Source organism: Galeopterus variegatus, unplaced genomic scaffold, assembly GCF_000696425.1.
Source record: "Galeopterus variegatus unplaced genomic scaffold, G_variegatus-3.0.2 Scaffold385, whole genome shotgun sequence".
NCBI lineage: Eukaryota > Metazoa > Chordata > Mammalia > Dermoptera > Cynocephalidae > Galeopterus > Galeopterus variegatus.
In genome coordinates this window covers 279,848-300,054 of record NW_007726496.1, presented here as the reverse complement: position 1 = coordinate 300,054, position 20,207 = coordinate 279,848, and the positions used below count along the sequence as shown (strand labels likewise).

Here is a 20,207-nt window from a genome sequence, read left to right as displayed (position 1 = left end):
GGGGGTGGGGAAGAAGATATAACTACTATACTTTTTTTTGAAGTTGTTACAACAAGCAAACGGAAAGGACATTCTTGGGGGGGAGGGGAGAGAGGGAGGAGGGCGGGAGGTGTCGGTGAAGGGCCATAATAATCATATACATTGTATATTGACAAAATAAACATTAAAAAAAAATAAAATAAAAAACAAATAAAAAACAAAAGAAAAAAATAAAAATAAAAATAAAACACTTTTTTTCCCCTTTTTCTGTCTTTTTTACTGACCGGTAACGGGATCGCAACCCTCGGTGTCGTGCCCGTACCGGGCACCGGCAACGGGATCGCAACCCTCGGTGTTGCGCCCGCACCGCGCTCAGCCAGTGAGCGGGAACCGGTCTCCACATGGGATCCAAACCCTCAGCGGGAGCACCGCCACGCTCCCAAGCGGCGCACTCTCGAGTGCGCCACTGGGCCGGCCCAAAGATAAAACATTTTTAAGCCTGTTTTCCTGACAAAGCTGCATTTTTTATGCTTAAAATGGGAGTGATGTAAAACAACTTTAGTGCATATCTGAAACCACGCTCCTTACTTTTTTTAGCCTACCAAATAATAAGAGATAATCTTGGTATCATACTAGTGCCTACAGTTAAGTTTAAGGCCAAGAAGCAAGTTAAGTGTTGCAACTCTGGAAACAACCAAGATGTTATGACAAGAAACAACCTGCTGGCTTTGGTAATATAAAAGTGAAATATGATTTTTAAAATTTTGTGTATAGACTAGTTTTAGAAAAGTTATCAGCAATAAGTGGCTCCTACATCACTTCAGAAAACATTTGGGAAAAAAGCATAATTAATAGACAGTATATCCTCGTTTTGTAGACATAAAAGCTATATCTAGCCTGATCTAGTTAAAGGCAGAGCCAAATACTTGAATCCAGGTGTCTATTTCTACTGAGCCAAAGTCCACTATTTCTGACATAATAATCTGAATATATTTACTGTTACCAGACAGATTTCTTCCTATACCTGTGGTTGGTCCTTAATTTCAATAAAAACTATCTATCTTGGACAAATATAATAAGGATACGTGTACTAAGTATGAAGGAAATCACATAAAATACCCTAATTAAAGTAAATGATAATAGGTAATGTTAAATAATAAACCAGATGCTTCCACTACTAGACTTACAGAGCGCCTTCAACAATTTCATTAAGAACCAATTAACAGCCAAATAAAAGATTTTAATTTGCAAGTCAGTAAAACTGAGATAGATTAGGAAAAGAACAACAACAACAACAAAAAAAAATCACATACAAAATCTGCTTTTTCAGGCATATAAAACAGTACACCAAACACTGGTTACAAAAGATAAAAAGGACTCCTTTTCCCATTCAGCTATTCAATTCCTTACATTTAACATGTTGACTGCACAATTTTCATGGTTCAAGTTGAGTCATCAAGGTCCTAACAATAATATTTAATTAGCAGGCTGTCATCTGAATTGAGATGCAAACCTTTTGTCAAAGACCTAATTCTACGCTAAATCTATAATTTCATTAACCCAATATAAACTAAAAGGAAATCATAACATGGTAACTCATCATAAATATCATTAAGTTGTGGGAAAAGATTCTACTAATATGTAATTTTTAAAAAGTGTGTAAATTCTTCTATAAAAGTGAAATAACTGAATTTTAATACTGATATAATTTAAATTGGTACAAGAGTAATAATTTTTCTCCCATATGATTTGGTTTTTGAGTAAGCATTAAATTTCTATGAAAATTCATAACTTAATTTCAACTGAGACCCAATTCAATAGTTGGTTAGAATATGTGATATCAGTGAGTATTCAACCAAATGAGAAAATAATGAAAACAGACTTGTCCAGTGTGACACTTTTTCCAACCCGCAGGTTTGCTTTAACTGACAGCTAACATATCTTTAAATTCTGTTAATGTGTAAATTGATGTTTGTTAGAAAAGGCAAAGTAAAAACTCATGTGTTGAAAATAAGAAACCATTGAAGAAATGCTATTGAATATTAGAAAAGATATCAGAGTCTCTGAAATGAAACTACAGCAAAGACAAAGATGACAGAAGAAATGAAAAGAATGACCAGAATGAGACAGGTACAATGCCACAGGACTAAATAAATAAAGGTATTAAAATTAAGCTCCTATGAACATGGAAGAATACAAAAGGGAAAATGTGTTACAGTTGTGAGGCAAGCATGACAAGATTTTGGAAACAAGAGAACACTGACTAATATATTAAATGTTATTACAGTAGAATAGTATCATTCATCCACTATCTAAGGTACTTGATCTAACATAATTGCTGCTTTACAGGGGATATTAGTGAATTAAAAATCTTCAGAAAATGTATGAGTCCAACGCAGCAACAGCGTAGACTTTAACAAGTGCTGAGATGAATGCTGAGATTGATTCACATCTGAATTTATTTACAGACAGTAAACTTTAAGAAATTAAAATATCAGACTCTCAAATTGAATTTAGGGAGTACAGGAGTCCTCCCTTATCCTCAGTTTTACTTTCCATGGTTTCAGTTATCCATAGCCAACTGTGGTCAGAAAAAATTAAATGGAAAGTTCCAGAAATCAACAATTTGTAAGTTTCTAATTGTGCACCATTCTGAATAGCCTGATGAAATCTCCCCATGCCACTCTGTCCCACCCAGGATGTGAAATATCTTTGTCCAGTGTACCCACGCTGTAGAAGCTCCCTGCTTGTTAGTCCCTTAGCAGCCCTCTCAGTTATCAGTTCGATGGTTGTGGTATGCAGAGCTTGTGTTTCAAGTGTCTTTTATTTTACTGAACGATGGCCCAAGAGCTGGCAATTCAAAAATGCCAAAGAGGAGCAGTAAAGTGCCTCCTTCAGTGAAAAGCTGAAAATTCACTACTTAATAAGGAAAGAAAAAGATCGTATACTGAGGTCGCTAAGACCTACAGTAAGAACGAGTCTTCTATCCATGAAATTGTGAAGAGTGAAAAAGAAATTCATGCTAGTTTTGCTGTCGCACCTCAAACTGCAAAAGTTATGGCCATGGTTTGCGATAAGTGCTTAGTTAAGATGGAAAAGGCACTAAATTTGTGGGTGGAAGACATGAACAGAAACATGTTCCGACCGACAGCAATCAGGTTCAGTACTATCCACGGTTTCAGGCATCCACAGGGGGTCCTAGCACATATTTACCGCAAATACGAGGGGGGGGGTACTGTATAAAACTAACTGTACTTGTTATGAATAATCAAGATGCAGTAATAATTTATCAGAACTTATTAGTTATTGATAAATCATCATCTTAGCTATGCCTGGTATAGTTAATGGTATCATAGGGCTGAAAAAAACCTCAAGAGACTGAAGAGGAAAAGATCTGAATTTGAGTCCCGTATAACTTTAGGCAAGCCAATTCAAATATCTTCCCTGGAGCTTCTGTTTTCACATGTTTAAAACAGGAGATGGATAGGATGGAAGGGCACATGAGAGACTTAATCATATGTAGAGTCTCTTCCAGTTCTAAAATTTTGTCCATCTCATTTCATCCTTCAGTTTTTTTGAAGGCAAGTGAGCAAATCTAAAACAAAGAGCTACTTAAATCTAACATAGTGGGGAAGTGAAAGAACTACAATTAACATGAATCTTCAACTTGGTATTTTCTTCTAGCATAGAGAAAAGAGAAGGAATCAAGTAAACAAATACAGTCATGTGTTGCTTAATGACAGGGATACAGTCTGAGAAATATGTTAGGCGATTTAGTCATTATGCAAACATCAGAGAGTGTACTTAGATGGTACAGCCTACTACACACCTAGGCTATATGGTATAGCCATTATAATCTTATGGGACCACCATCACATATGCAGTCTGTCGTTTGACCAAAACATCATTACATAGCACATGACTGTATAAGAATTCTAGGTTTCCTTATAAGAGAGCTGGCTTTGTATTTTGTTCATGCATCAATTTAACCATAAAAAGATGGAAGACACTTCATGCTAACAGCTGTGACTAACATCAAGTTAAATACCTAAAAAATAAAAATATATTAGTATGTTATACTAAATTTTCAGCATCCCCCACCAGAGAAGAATGTCAATTTATACAAAGACTACTATAACATAGTTTGCCTAGCAGAATTTCTGAGCTGTGTGTTTGACCTCCATATTTAATAAATTTAATCTCAGAATCCAAATGCAATTGTAAAGTATTTTAAATAGATGTGGGTAAGATTGAAAAATATTTTGTCCCTGAGATGTAAAAAAAATAAAATAAATAAAAATCACATCAACATGGCCTATAGAGAGTTGCCATGTTAATTACTGAAAATAAACACTGACTTCCAATGAGAATACTAAAGGACAAATCTGTTTGCAGTACCTTATCAGCCCAGTGCATTCTCTCTCCCTCCCCACACAACCCCATTTCAAAAATGTTCCCATTAAATTCTGCTTGCTTTCATGAAGTACAATTCCTACCACAATGTACTTACTACCCACATGCTACATGTGTTTCTGATGTCTTCAGTCAAATAAAATATCCTCTACCTCCTCTCCTTGGGACTTTGCAAAGTAAAAGGAACTAATCTGATAAAAGGAACTAATTCTTCAACACATGTTGAAGAATTAAAAGGCAACCACAGCTTAATGTTTATCTTCCCCAGGTATCTCATTTATACCATAAAAGGGGCCTTAACACAGAGGAATGACTACCAACTACCAACATAGTAAGCAATGAATAACCAGCTCAAATCCTCTAGAAATCAAGAGCCCAGAAAGGTGATCTTAGCTTGGCTGTGCTTTGTTGTTTGTTGTCTTCATTGCAGGACTGGGGGATCAAAGCAAGAGTCCAGGACCCACCAAGGAAGGGTGAGGACTGTAGTGAAAATACCCTTGGCTTTGGGTTGAGACTCTAAAGGGCTATTCCCTAGGAGTAAGAAGGAACCAAAAGGAGAACATGGACTACGACCAGTTTCAAGTCATCTAGGTGGCCCAGAAAAGTTAAAGATTTGAAATTTGGTCTCATACCCCCAGGCACTTGGCAATAGCGAATGAAAATCTTCTTTAGAGAAAAATTAACTTCATTTTATACATCAAATTATTTCTACAAAAGACATCTGAATCAGATCCAGAGAGACTTGGCAACACTGGAATTTCCAAACACAGACTGAAAATAACTATGCTTATTACATTCAAGGTGATAAAAGTCAAACTTAAATATTTTTGCCAGGAACTGAAAACTTTAAGGAGTGACACAGATTTGAAAAAGAATCAAAATTCTAGTACTTAAAAATAAAATAGCCTAAATTAAGTACTTACTGAATGAGTTAACAACAGATTAGACATAGGTGAAAAAAATGTGAACTTTGAAGATGGGTCAGAAGAAACGATTTAGAATGGAGCCTCGTGGACAAAAAGAAGGAAAAAACCAGAAAAGTGGGTAAGAGATAGAATAAGGAGGTCTTAACACACTCATGGAGACTCCCAAAAGAAAAGAGGCCATAACCTCCAAATAATGACAGCAAAAATCTGAATGGTAAAATAGCCAATTAATCTAAATGGTGAGAAAGAAAAGAGAATAAATAACAGTAGAAAAGTAAAGTATGTAGTAAGATGGGAGATTTAAATCCAACCATGTTATATAAGAGACACATTTAAAACAATAAAATAGAAAGGTTGGAGGAAAAAGAATGGAAAAAGATATACCATGCAAACAATAATAAAAAAGAAGGCTGATGTTATTGTATTAATCCCAAACTAGACCCTAATACAAAAAGTACTACCAGAGGGGCTTGGCCAGTTAGGATTTGGATCCCCATATCAGCCAGCCGCCAAAAAAAAAAAAAAAAAAAAAAGAAAAGAAAAGAAAAAAGAAAAAAAAGTACTACCAGAATAAAAGGGGTACACTTCACAATGTTAAGTTACTGAGAAGATATAACTATTATTTATTTCTATGCATCTAATAGCATAGCCTTAAATATATAAAGGAAAAGTTGGGAGAACTACAAGGGGAAACAATCAAATCTACATTCATAATCGAATATCTTACACACCCTTTTCAGGAACTGATACAAGTAAACAAATGATCACTAATGACACTTAAGATTTGAAATACAAGGTTAATAAACATGACCCAATGAAAAAATATAGAACACTGTACTCAATAACTGCAGAGGAAAAAAAATGATATACTAGGCCATAATGCAGATTTCAAATCTTATTTATTTTATTTTATTTTTTTAATTTTTGGTGGCTGGCCAGTGTGGGAAGCTAACTGGCCAGCCCCAGATCTCAAATTTTAAATGTCTGAAATAACTCGCTTTTGAAACACACAGTGTGTTTTGGATTACACTATAATAATGTTAAAAATTAAAAACAAATTAAAAAATTACTAGAGAGTCTCCATGTTGAGAAATTGAGAATATAATACTTGCTAATAATCCAAAATTCAAAGTAGAAATCATAATGAAAATTAGGAAACATTATAAGTGAATTACAAAAACACTACATACCAAAAAATACTGCATACAAAAATACTACATACCAAAACTAGCTAAACTGGTGCTCAGAGGGAAATGCTTAGCCAAAACCGAATACATTTAAAGTGAAAAAATGCAGAAAGGTAGAACTACAAGAAACTAGCAAAAGAACAACAAAGTAAACCTCACAAAAGTAGAAGGAAGGAAATAAAGAGCAAAAATAAATGCAACAGAAAACAAACATACAATAGAAGCGATCAGCAAAATTCAAAATTTGGTCCTTTAGAAAGACTACTAAATCTCTGGTGAGTCTAAGGTAAAGGAAAAAGAGAAAGTACAAATAACTCATGTTGGACATGAAAAGGGAATCCCTTCCTGCAGCCATTAAAAGAATAATAGAATGTTTATTATAAACAACTTCATGCCAGTAAATGAAAAAGTTAAAATAAAAAGACAAATTCTTAGGAGAAAAATTATCAAAATAATCACAAGACAGAAAACCTGATTTATCTTAAAAACGAGAAATCGAATTAGTAATTAAAAACTTTTCCACAAAGAAAACTCCCAGCCCAGATGGTTTCTCTGTTGGATTATAACAAACATTTAAGGAAAAAATCATTCCAACCATACACAAACACTTTCGGAACAAAAAATGAAGGTCAGCTCATTTTATAAGGCTAGTATAAAATTGATTTCAAATCCTGACAAAGACTGTACTGGCCATCTCACTCATGAACAATGTCATGGCCTACTGTATCACTTCCTTCATTTAGGTCTCTCAGCTCAAAATGCCCTTCCCTCAACAACCTATCTATAAAATAGCATTCATCTCGTTACTCTTTATCCCCTGAACCTATTTTATTTCAAAGTCTGTATACCACCTGATACTATTTGTGTGTGAGTATACTTGTATGTTTAGTGACTATGTACCCCACTAAAATTTAAGCTCAAAGAGAGCACACAAGCTCTGTCGTTCACTATTGTTGCCACACTATTTGCACACAGCAGGCCCTCAAAATTATTTGTTGAATGAATGATAATTGCCTTTATAATAGAGGTGTATAGATTGTAAAGTTGTAGTATGATAGAGGAGCTGATAAACTTTTTAGGGGTGGGTGCTTAGGGCATCAGCAGTGGTAATACTTTACAAAAATCTGCAAAATCAATTATCAATAATATTCTTCATTTTACTTTATATGTGAAACGAGGGTATTAAGTCTGAAAGTGCTTCAGTAATTTTCTACCATGAGATAAACTAGCCCAAGAATGAAACCAAAACAAGGAAAAGGACAGCAGACGAATCAGAGTAATTGAGCCAAGTCCTTGATGATTTCATGTCAGCCACTAAGTGAAGCCTCAGCTGAAGTTTAACTGTAAGATCTAATCATTCCTTTTTTAAGCCAGCTTGAATTTTGGTTTTCTGTCACTTGCTATATACAGAATACAGATAAATCTCAGTAAATTCTTGCAAAAGGTGAACCATTCACCTATTTCACTGTGTGGGTGTGTAGGGGCACTGTTGGCATTTTTGAAGAGACAATTCTTTGTTTTGTGGGACCATCCCAAACATCACAGGATGCTTAGCATATCTTGCCTCTACCCATTAATTGTCAGTAGGACCTCACAGTCACTATGACAACCAAAAAATGTCCCCATTTATTTCCAAATGTCCCCCGTCCCCAAGGGGAACCACAATTCCATCTCATAATAGTTGTTATAGGGACCTGTTTCTCACATGGCTCTAACAGGGATGCTTAAATGTATTTAACAGCAATCTTAAAAGAACTGAGATACACCACTCAAATATTCTAATTTTACATAATAATCCATTTTTAACCAGTCATCTATGACTATCTACATGTTTGGCTAAAATCCTATGAATAGCTTACAACAACTCTTGGCATCAACAGTGCTTTAAGTCTGCTACTACTGTCTGAAAATTCTTATATATTTAAACTTACTTCTCCATACAATACTACATAGGTATGTCATTGACACTGTCGGTTACCTTCTCTTCAGCCATTTGCCTATCCTCTTCCTAGACTGAAATGCCACATATTGGTTTTCCCAGCTTCCTGGCAATTAGGGCATGAGCATGCCAGGACGAACATCTGATACAGGACTTCTGTGAAAGGTTTACTTGACTAATCAAGAGATAAGAGGGTAAATTTCCACTGTCTTTGGTAGCTGTGTGAGAATGTGATGCCTGGAGCAGAAAAAGCCATCTACAACCATGATAGGACAAGTCCGAGCCCAAAGGTCAGCACGCCAAGGATAGCCAAGCATAAGATAGAAAGCACGTGGATCCTTGATGGTTGTATAGCTAAGGTGACTAACATGAAATCCTCCAACTATGGATTTCATTTTATGTGAGACACTGTTTAAATCACTGTTGGGTGGGTATTATGTAACCTGGGGCCTAACTAATACAAGATGACTTCAAGATCTGACAACTGATTGACAATGAGAGAAGAACCAAGATGACAGCAAGGTTTTAAGACTGGATGGCCAAGAGAAAGGTGGTTAGAAAAGAGAAATCAGGAGGAAGAGGAATACAAATATACACATGCATGTATAAACACACTAGGTGAGAGGAGGTGAAAAGAGAGATTTAGTTTGGTATGAGTTAAACTTATGCCAGTACATCTAAGGCAGAGATAATTAGCAAGCGGTTAAAGTGGAACTGGAGTTACACAACTGAGAAATGTCCACACAGAAATACTGATTTATATCATTAAAAAAAAGATACGATCACCAAGAAAACAAAGTGAAAAGCATACAGAACTCTGAGGACACTGGTTACCTCCCCAGGATCCATTCCACCTCCTCTACATTATGCTGCAGTCCCTATCTTTAGATGGGATTTACTCTACTGGCTAGGCCAATTAGAATAATTTGATACCTCTGGATGAATTAATTTTGTTAAATTAATTGTTATAATTAATATTGTTAAATATTGTTATAGGGTTGGAGGCACGATCTTCTACGTTTATTCAATCAGAGTAGAGCATAGAACTTTTGGGAAAAATCTAGGAGAAGAGAAGTCTTCTCTCTCCCTCTGGAAGTAAATAAAGGAGGCTGTAACATGAGCATTGCTGGTATCTTTTTATTAAGAGGGAAGCCAGCCTGAGCATAAAGCCCAAACAGGAGGACAATGCTCAAAGAATAGCCAAGAAATGGGACCTCAGGCCTGATGACCTCTGAACAAAACACTCTTCAAGCCAATTCTATCTATGCACTTGCCAATTAATTGAGCCAATATATTCTTTTTGTTTTTAAATCTCATTTGCAGATCCTAACTGATGCAGGGAACAGCTATGTTTAGGGGCAAGAACAAAGTCAAGACTAGAAAATGTGAAGAAACTTTAAGAGAAATAGGAAATCAGGAAGTACAATGCAAGAGAACCAAGAAATTAAATCATTTTATTACTACAAAATAGAGTAATGTACATTTCACAAATGGTCTAAGGAAACCAAGGATGACAGAGGAAAGGCCATTGGATTTGGTGATTAGGAGGTCACAGGTGACTCAAAAACAGCAATTTCAGTGGTGAAATGGTAAAGGAAGTCACAGTGCAAAGGACAGAAAAATTTATTAAGAATTCCACAATGCTCCGAACACTTGGTTGGGCATATATGATAACTAATTCCTTTAATTACCACCCTGTGAAGTATAATATCCTACATTATAGATACAGAATAAATCCTGAGTAGTAACATGTCCACAGCCACATAACTACCAAGACTTCAAACCCAACATCAAAAAATGTACTTGCTCAAAAGCCAATGTTCTATACCAGTCACCTGGGTTGAAAGAACGAGTCTTTAAGGAAAAGAATAAAAATACAATAGCGCAGTAGACTCAAGATTCAGAATGGCCTCCTAGGGCTGAGCAGCACACAGCACTTGTATTTGGCAGCATATATGTAGGCTAGAGAGGCAGAGATTGAAAACTGAAGGCAAGTGATAATAGACAGTTCTGGAGAAAGAGAGATGGTAAGGGATGATCGTGGACATATCTGGAGGGGGTTACTCTTGAAAAGAAGGAAGGACATTTCTTCCTCTGAGATATGAGTAAATAAGGAGATAATACTGACCTGAAAAGAGTAGAGTGTATCTCAAATAGTTGAGATTTTTCTCAGTAAAGGACAAAATCAAGTTATTTGCTATAAAAACCTCTGGGAAATGAGACAAAAAGGAACACAACACTAAAGACCCTGCAGAGAGCACCAATTGGTATGAAAACAAACCAATACCCTTACATAACAGTCTCTGGAATCCCTCAGGATTGCAGGAGTCAAAATGACAAAGATAGTGATGAGTCTTATTTAGGATTGGGGATAAAATCCACAGAAAGTGAAGCATTCTAGGCCATCAATAAGAGCTTATTAAAAATGGATGACCATGGCATCCTGGTTATCTAGGGAAGCAAATGAAATAAGTAGTAGGCTAAAGAGCTGGATGACTAGAGAGACAAGGAAGGTTCACAGAGAGTGACATACATAGAGAGAGAACAGGGTCTGTAACAGTGGAAGAGTGACAAGATTTAAGAAGAGATTGTGGTCAGAGATTTTTTTTGACACAGAGCTTCAAATCATTTTGCCAAAAGCAATGAGTCACTGATTGGGGCTCAGCAGCCCCTACATTCCTACTGTCTCTTCAAACATAAAGCACAAAGTTGAGAGACAACCAGCTCTAAAAACATGCAGCCTTTGGTTGTAGAAAAGTAAAGACTAGCGACAAACAAATTAACTAGCTCATTCAAGAATCAAACATGAAAACATTCCTCCTTCTTTTAAACCAAACAATTCTATCACTAAAATTTAAAAATTCATTAAGAGGTCAGAAGTCTACAGCAAAGGGAAAAACAGATTATGTGTCATGAGGTAAGATGAAAAGTAAACAAATCTGTCGGGCCAATTACAACCCACATATTACGATCTTTAGTACATAATTCTAACAGAGCAAGAGTAATTTCTGCTTAATAACTTTGGAGAGCACCTACCATAGCTTCAAGAAGATGATATTGCTCAACTTAATGTTAATTAAAAAAAGACTCATCCATTTGCGGTCTCAAAGGGCAAGTTATTTATATTTTTAATCCCACTTCTACAATTTAGGGGCTCTTGACACATTATCCAACTACATGGAAAATGGAAGAATCAGCCTTGGCCACTTCCTCCACTATCACTTTGATCCTGCAGTTTGCACTTATGAACTCTGGCAAGGCACCATGTTACTTAGGAATTTTTTTATACTAATAATTCTGACTACCTTTGTCTCAGTAACAAAGGAGGGAGAACTTAGACTGGCACAAACCTAAGTTTTATAGAAAATATCAAGTACTATAAAAATTGTTAAGCAGTAGCAACAATCGAGAATACAATAAATTTGAAAAGTTCTGAGTTTAAAAAGCTTTTCTCCATTTTAGTCCTTTCTAAATAAAACACAGCGCTTGTACAATCAGGATTCTAAAGCTTCAGTGGGCAATTTAAGCTAACACTGAGTAAAAGAATAAATCACTTGTCCTTTCTTATGCCATTACATGATATCTTACATATAAAGTCTTTTTAAAACGAAATAACACTTCCCAATGTTTTTACTAGATCTAGAATACTCACGCCTCTGCCTCAAAAGTTCAGAGACCAAAGATTTACTGCAGTCCGAGGAGATTAATGATTTAGATGAATAATCATTTGCCATTCCAAACACCATTCCTCTACTCTTGAGTTCAGTGGGTCAAGGAGTCAGACTCTCCAGCACCATCCCAGCAATGCCCTAGGAACTTGATTCCCTCACGGACGTGAACAAAATTCACTGGCCTCTGGATAACAAGCATTTTCTTTGTAATTCCACATGCCAGGCTATAGGGTAATCTTCCCAGAGTTAAAAACTTTTAAAGGAAGCAAGAGGGTCGAAACGAGGAAGATGAGGAAGCGACTAAAATAGAAGGGACGGAAGACCCACCCACCTAACGCGAATAGGGGCACCGCTTGCAGGGGTGAAGCTTCATCAGGAGCCCGGGAAGGTGCGGAGGAAGGCGGGCGTCGCGACCCCCCACCCACTGTGTGAGAATGGAAGACCTGCAGAGCTAGGGGCCAACTGGAGGCCTGAAAGGGGGCTCGGGGCGGGGAGGGGGAGGGACGTGGAGACAAGAGAGCCACAGAGTCTGGACGGGCTTCAAAGGGTCCCGAGCAGCGGCGGGGCAAAGACGAGCTTTTGCCGGGGGAGGAGACGCCAGTACTCGCAGCCTCACTCACCTGCTAGACGCTCGCCCCGCGGCCAGAAGCACGGGCGCCGCCTGTGCGCTTCCTCTCCTGCCGGACACAGCCCCTGCCGCTGCCGGAGCCCCAGGACCCGAGAGTTGAGGGTGGTACTGAAGCGGGCAAAGCGGCGACCGGACCCGAGCCCAGGGAGGTGTACATAGGGAGCGCCGGGGGCCCAGAAAGGCAACTCCGTGCTTCACCTTCCTCACCGGTAGTCAACAATCCTTCCCGGGAACAGCATCGCGCCAACCCCGGCCCGCTGCTCCCGGGCCTTGGCCCGCAGCTCCCCCCCAGCAGCAGCCGGGTTTCCGGCGGCCACACTCCGCCTCCTCACTACTTGGCTTCCGCCATCTTGTTGGAGGCGGGAAGAATACAGTGCGCACGCGTGAGTGGAGGTGCTGGCGTCCCACTACCAGAGGACAAGAGGACTGTAGTGCGCAGACGCATTGGCTCCTGCGCTCTGGCTGCTGGGTCCTACCTCGCGGCCGTGTCCTGTGCGCCATTGCTACGTGGGAAGCCAAGCCTCCTCTCCTTTCGTGGACTGTACTGCATCCGAATTATTAATAGACCCTTCTGCACACACTAAAGTTTCTTATTCTGCAAATATCTATCGAGCGCCCACTCCGTGCCAGGCCCCGGGGTAGGCGCTGATGATAGATGAATAAAACTTGGCTCCAGCCCTAACGGAGCTCATAATCTAGTGGAGAAGATGGAGACGAACGAGTTCTTGTTTTGTAGTTACGGTCCCTCCGCCCCATCCCACTCGAATTTTAATTCAAAACATCTTTTCTAAGAAGTCCTCCGTGTTTGTCTTACACAGTTTGATCAGTTCTTTACCTTGCATTACCTCTCCAACTTAATTTGATTCAACATTAATTCAATAAACAATACCACTTGGGTTTCTGTTATGTACTAGATAACTCTTCCAGGCTCTAGGTTTACAGGAATAAGGAATATAAACTCATGGAACTTACATTCTGGTGTGAAAGAATAGACAATGAAAGACCGAAATAAATCAATAAAATAATGTTTGATGGTGTTAAGGGATAGGAAGAGAGCAAACCACAGAAAGATGGAGACTGAGTGGCAGTGATTAGCGATCTCTCTCCAAAGCTGACGTTTGATCTGAGGCCTGACTGACCACAGGGGGCCAGGAGCCATGGGAAAATCTGGGGGTAGGGCCTTTCGAAGAGGGAACAGCAAAACCGAGGCCTGAGGTAGGAATGAGTCTGGCGCGTAAGAGGGACAGAAAGAATAGGCGGCATGGACATGGGAAGAGATGTGGTCAGGGGGAGTCGGGGGCCAAATCAGGTAGGGTCTCGAGGCCACCATAAGAAGTTGGATTTTATTCCAAGTGGTCCCTCTCACTTTCTGACAAGTGCCCCCAATTACTCTTCTTCAAATACTTCTAGCTCCTGACTGCCTCACTGCTTTGTACATGCTGCTAATCTGACTACCTGGAAAACTCTTCTTGTTCTTTAAGTGTCTAACTTCTTGTTGTCTTTCGGGTTTCTGTTTAAATGTCACCTCAGAAAGGCCATCCTTTTTAAGTAAATCTCTCTCCTGCCCTCACCATTATTCTCCATTATTGCACCTTACCATTTCTTCATGGCACACAATATATTGTTAAATTATCTATTCATTGTTTCTTCACTGTCTCCCCACTGAACAGTGAACTCTGTTTGAGAGGGAAGGTGTTTTGTTCACCAATGAATACCCAATGGCTAGCACGATACCTGGTATGGTTGGTCACTCAATAAATGTCTGTTGAAGTAATGAACGTGGAGGTTTGTCAGCATCTAAGTAGTTAGTGGTGCATTACATTGGTTTTTACTTCTTGGTTTTTAAAATTAAATGCAATTTGCTTCCTATCTATATGTCTCCTAAACTAGATTATACATAGGAACCATGACAGGTGGGGGGAATGGGATGGAGAAGGGTGGGTGATGGTGGGTCAGTGGGCAGAGATTGTATTGCACATATTTGCAGGACTGGGAGAAGGAAGGCTTTAAGTTAATAGAACACCTATGTACTATGTGTGCACTATGCTACATACTTAATCCTTACCACAGTTCTGCTAGGTAGTTCTTATACATGGGCAAATTCAGAGAGATTAAGTCACTTACCTGAGATCACACAGTAAGGGATAGTGCTGACCCTAAAGTTCATGCCCTTCTCATCTAGAGAATTTGGATTTGGAGACAGGCTTATCTGGTGAGCTGGCTCTGTCAGCAGACTTTCATTAGAGGTTTCAGCTACTGCCATTTAAGAATCCCAATCATATTGCTATTCTTGTATAGGACCTCAACAAAGGGCCTGATTGGAAACTGCTGTCATTCTTTTGTTTTGGACCAGAACACAGCTCATTTTACCATTTTCTTTTAATTTTTTCAAAGTTTTATATTTCTATTACTAACTTTTCATTAAAGGAAAATAAGAAATTCCAGCAAAGATCCGTCTCCTAAATGCTAGCTGCATCCCTTGGTTAGGCTTCTTTGCTATATGACTAGTTCTCCCATCTTGCTCCAAACTGATACCTTAGACCCCAATGACAGTCCTCTGGCAAAGAGTTATGGCAACAATCATTGCAACAATCACTTCTTCCATGGATGTAGAATTACACACCATTATTTCCCTGTAAACAGGATAGCTGCCTCAAAATGGCAGAGGGAGACCTACTAGAAAGGATGGAGCAGCTATCTTATTTGTGGGAGCCATTTAGTCCTTTTATAAGGGAAGAGATATACTAAACTCATGATTACACCTGCTCATCAGCGAAATTCAATCATCCATGTGCAAACCAAATAGTACGTGGGAATACAGACCTGAAAAGACTCCCTCACCTTCTAACCCACTATAATGCAATCTTTGGAATAAATCCTGGAAATAGGACAATGTCTTCAGTTTCTGTGGTATCCTCTTAATCATCCATATGCAAACCAAACAGTGGGAATACATACTTGAAAAGACTCCCTAACTTCTAACCCACTATAAAGCAATCCTTGGAATAAATCCTGGAAATAAGACAATGTCTTCGGTTTCTATGGTTTTCTCTTCCGTTACGATTACCTTCTGTTATGGGTTGAATTGTGTTACCCCAAAAAAGACATGTTGAAGTTATAATCTCCAATACTAAAGAATGTGACCTTACTTGGAAATAGAGTCATTGCAAATATAATTAAATTTAAAATGAGGTCATACTCAGTAGGGTAATGTAACCCACTGTGACTGTTGTCCTTATAAGAAGATGACCACAAGGAGACAGAGACAGAAAGAGAGAAAGCCATGTGAGGACAAAGGCAGAGACTGGAGTTATGCAGCTACAAGCCAAGAAATACCCAAGATTGCTGGCAAACCATCAGAAGCTAAGAAGAGGCAAGCAAGATTTCTTTACATGTTTCAAAGGGAACATGGCCCTGCCAACACTTTGATTTCAGACTTACAGCCTTCAGAACTGTGAGTCAATAGATTTCCATTGTTTTAAGCCTATCTAATCTGTGGCTCTTTGTTACAGCAGCCATTTGAAATTAACATACCATTTTATGTATATGGCAGAGCCTGAAATAGAGGAAAGAGATGAGAGTAGGCAGCAAGGAAGGCTGGGCTGCTGTTCCAACTTGGTAGCAAATCACCTGCAAAACCTCAGGCTGGTCACTGAGTAATAGTTTACTCATCTGTACAAACAGAGGTAATGATAGCTGCCCTGCCAACCTCAGAGATCTGCAGTGATAACTAACAAGTATTCTTCCAGTGATGCTGGAGCAAGAGGGTCTGACATATACTAAGAAACAATTATGTAAAAGATAGAGTTACTGACACTGGGAATTTTACAGCATGGTTGAGAAGGAAGGGAATTTTCCTATGATAAGATAACTAGCACAGGCCAAGTGCTAAGTGTGTGTTTTGGATCTTGTTCATTATTGATGCTGAAAGGAGGACTGGGATGGAGAGGGAGACTTCATTAACAGCCTTAGCAGAAAAGGAATTTTTAGAGGGGTATTGGATACCTACAGGATCTTCAGGAGCAAGACTCAACATTATGCCTAGAACTGATCTCAAGAAGCCACCACTGTAGCCACTGCTGATTTTAAGAATACTTGAACTGGAATTAGAAGTCTTGGACTTTAGTTATGTTTTCTATCTGTGCAAGTTACCTCTTTGGATACCTCATCTCATCTTCAGTAATGGGGGGTAATCATATCTATTTCAGGCTTGTTATAAGAATTAAATGAAATAGTGCATGTGAAAGTGCTTAGCACCTGGTGTATTAGTCAGGGTTCTCCAGAGAGACAGAACCAATAGGACACACACACACACACACACACACACACACAATATGTATGTATATATATTTTATATATATATAAAATGTCTTCTTATATAAGAAGACATTTAGTATAGGAAGTGACTTATGTAGTTATGGAGGCTGAGAAGTCTCATGATCTGCTGTCTATAAGCTGGAGAGCCAGGGGAGTTGGTGGTGTAATTCAGTCCAAGTTCAAAGGCCTGAAAATCAGTGGGCTGATGGTCTGGTCTGAGTCTGAAAGCCTGAAAAACCAGGAGTGCTGATATCCAAGAGTAGGAGAAGATGCCCATCCACAGTGGTGAGAGTGATCTTCTTAGTATGCCAAGTCAAATGCTAATCTCTTCTGAAGACACCCTTAGAGAAACACCCAGAAATAATGTTTTACCAGTTATCTGAGCATCTCTTAGCCTACTCAAGTTCACCACAAAATTAACCATCACACTTGGCAAGCATTCACTAAATGTTACTTAAATCTGAATATTTGGCTAAAGACCTAGATAAACAGCAAGGAGGTCGAACTATGTCCCAAAAGCCAAGAGGAAATCTAGGGTAAAAACCCAGAAAATATGTACTTCAGATATCTCAACTCTGCCTTAGCTTGGACAAATTAAAATGTGTACTTGTTTCCTAAGCCCATTTCTTCTCTGAAGCCCTTACATGTCATTCCTGGCTAGAGGTCATTTCTCCTCTCACATCCTATAGTTGTTCTTTGGGCAGGATGACATTGTTGTTTCTTGGGCTCATGCTTTGTCTTCTTCACTAGATACATACCCGAGGGCAGAGACCATGTCCTATTTATCTTTGTATCTATCTCCCACAATGTCTTGAGCTGAAAGCATCCAAACAAACATGATTAGCAAAATTTGATAATTTTAGAAGCTGGATGATGAGTAATTGAGTATTCATTATAATATTCTTATGACTTTTGTGTATGCTTGAAATTTTTCATAATAAAAAGTTAAAAAAAAAGATGACTAAGAAACTTCAGCTTTAAGATGATGGACTAAGTACAAGTGTTTACTTCCCTTCTCTCTGTATATCCCACTAAAATGTCAGTAGCAGGTGAACTAATGAATGTTAGGCTTTAAGGATCCTTACCTGCATAGGCCCTTTCTAAGGTTCTAGAATATGTCTTAGCGATATGTGCACATGTTCCTCAGTTTTTGTAAAATATGCAAAAGTAATATATCTCAACCATAGATGGTTAAGGGCATTCTGTCTTTCTACTCTGACTTACCCTTTGTCACAGTTCTCTTTGTGTCAGGTGGTATTAGAGTGGTTGCAGTAATTTGGGGATCCAACTAAGCAAGAGTTGAGTTTAGGATACAATTTGTTTGAATTTAGTTGGAGGGTATTTATGTTATTCACAGTCATTTCTGTATATAGTATCTTATTGCTAATCATCCTGGTGGAGTAATACTTCCAGGAAGACTCCAACAGCCCATTATTTGACTCTCCTACTATTATAACACAAAGGTGCAGAGCAAAAGGTTGTGTTGTAATAGGAACGTGTCCTGTGGCACCTGAACCAGAAGTATGGACAGAGCCAGAAGGTGGTTTGTAGAAAAATATTCCAAATTTTCTAGCTCATATGGAAAAGAAACCTGGTAGAAGTTTCCCTAAATGAGACTACAATCTTCAAACAATCACAAGCCATTACTAATAAGTTGTCAAGCTGGAAAAAAAAATCTAAACTATCAATAATATAAATATTTTTGATCAACCCCGTTAGAAGAAAGACTGAATTATTTTTCTACTCAACCTATTAAAATATGATAAAACAAAGTCACTGTCATATGGAGAGCCATAGAAAGAGCACCCAGACAAAAAAGTGTAGGACAAAAGTACAGAAGTGTGTCAGGCAGTAAAATAATGCAGGTATTATATCATTTTTCTAGATTTTGTGATGCTTGTGGATTTTGTGTCAACATTCTAAAATTTATAATTTGTTGTGATTTATTTTCTCATTCTAAAGAAATATTCACTTTCTTACCTAAATTTGTATTAAAATTTTGTATTTTTTTTCTTAATCAGGGATTATAAATTTAATGTCGTATAAAACAAAAATCTCTGCAATTACATTTGGGGACTTCAGCTTTCTTCTCTTAGTAATTAATAGAACTACTAGTTAGAAAATCAGCAAAGATGTAGAAGACCTGAAGAACACAATCAACCAATAGGATCTAATTGACAGTAATAGAGCACTCCGAACAGTAGAATGCTGTTTTCTTTCTCAAGCTTTTTTTCTCAAACACCTATGATAGACCACATCCCGGGCCAGAAAACAAACCATGCAGAATATGTTCTCTGAATATAATGGAATTGAATTAGCAATCAATGAGACAAAGGCAACAGGAAAATCTCTAAACACTTGAAAATTAAACAACACACTTCTAATTAATACCAGGTCAAAGAGGAAGTCGCAAAAGAAATTTTTAAAAAATACACAGTACTGAATAAAAATGTAAGTACAATATATCAAAATTTGTGGGACAAGGCTAAAGCAGTGCTGAGAGTGGAATTTGGAGCACTAAATGGATATGCTAGAAAAGAGGAAAAGATTACCTTAGAGGAGTTCTCAAGTTAGTAATCTAAGTTTCTACCTCAAGAAACCTGAAAAATGAAGAGCAAAATAAACCCAAAACAAGCAGAAGGAAGTAAATGATAAAGATAAAAGCAGAACTCAAAGTAATTAAAAATGAAAACAATAGGGAAAAACAATGGAATAAAAAGCTGGTTGATAAACCTCTAACAAGCCTGACCAAATAAAAAGAGAGAAGACACAAATTACCAGTATCAGTTATAAAACAGGATATCATTACAGTTCTCACAGCCATTAACAGTATACTAAGGGAGTAATGTGGACACATTTACACTTATAAATTCAACAACTTTAAAAGAAATGGACCCGCACTTGGGAGAGTGAAGCGCTGCGAGCGCAGCAAAACTCCCACTGCGGGTTCAGATCCTATATAGGAATGGCCGGTGCGCTCACTGGCTGAGCGTGGTGCGGGCAACACCACAGCAAGGGTTGTGATCCCCTTACCGGTCACGAAAAAGACAAAAAAAAAAAAAAAAAAAAAAAAAAAAAAAAGGGCCCAATTTTTGAAAACCCCAAAAAACTATGTTTAAATGAGATAAAAAAAAAAAGCCCTAAAAC

General features: G+C 38.1%; 1 protein-coding gene and 1 long non-coding RNA gene across 2 annotated transcripts in view; both read right to left on the bottom strand.

Annotated features, from left to right (window-relative positions):
* The window catches only part of LOC103586842, a 67,545-nt gene extending 54,520 nt beyond the window's left edge, over positions 1 to 13,025 (bottom strand). The window contains exon 1 of the long non-coding RNA XR_550180.1: positions 12,736 to 13,025. This is a non-coding gene — a long non-coding RNA (uncharacterized LOC103586842). The remainder of the gene's footprint in view (positions 1 to 12,735) is intronic.
* Positions 1 to 13,031, bottom strand: part of APC (adenomatous polyposis coli) — a 127,008-nt gene extending 113,977 nt beyond the window's left edge. Inside the window, exon 1 of the mRNA XM_008568178.1 lies at positions 12,736 to 13,031. The gene's annotated coding sequence lies outside the window, so the exon portion shown is untranslated. The remainder of the gene's footprint in view (positions 1 to 12,735) is intronic.
* Positions 13,032 to 20,207: the final 7,176 nt, after the last annotated feature.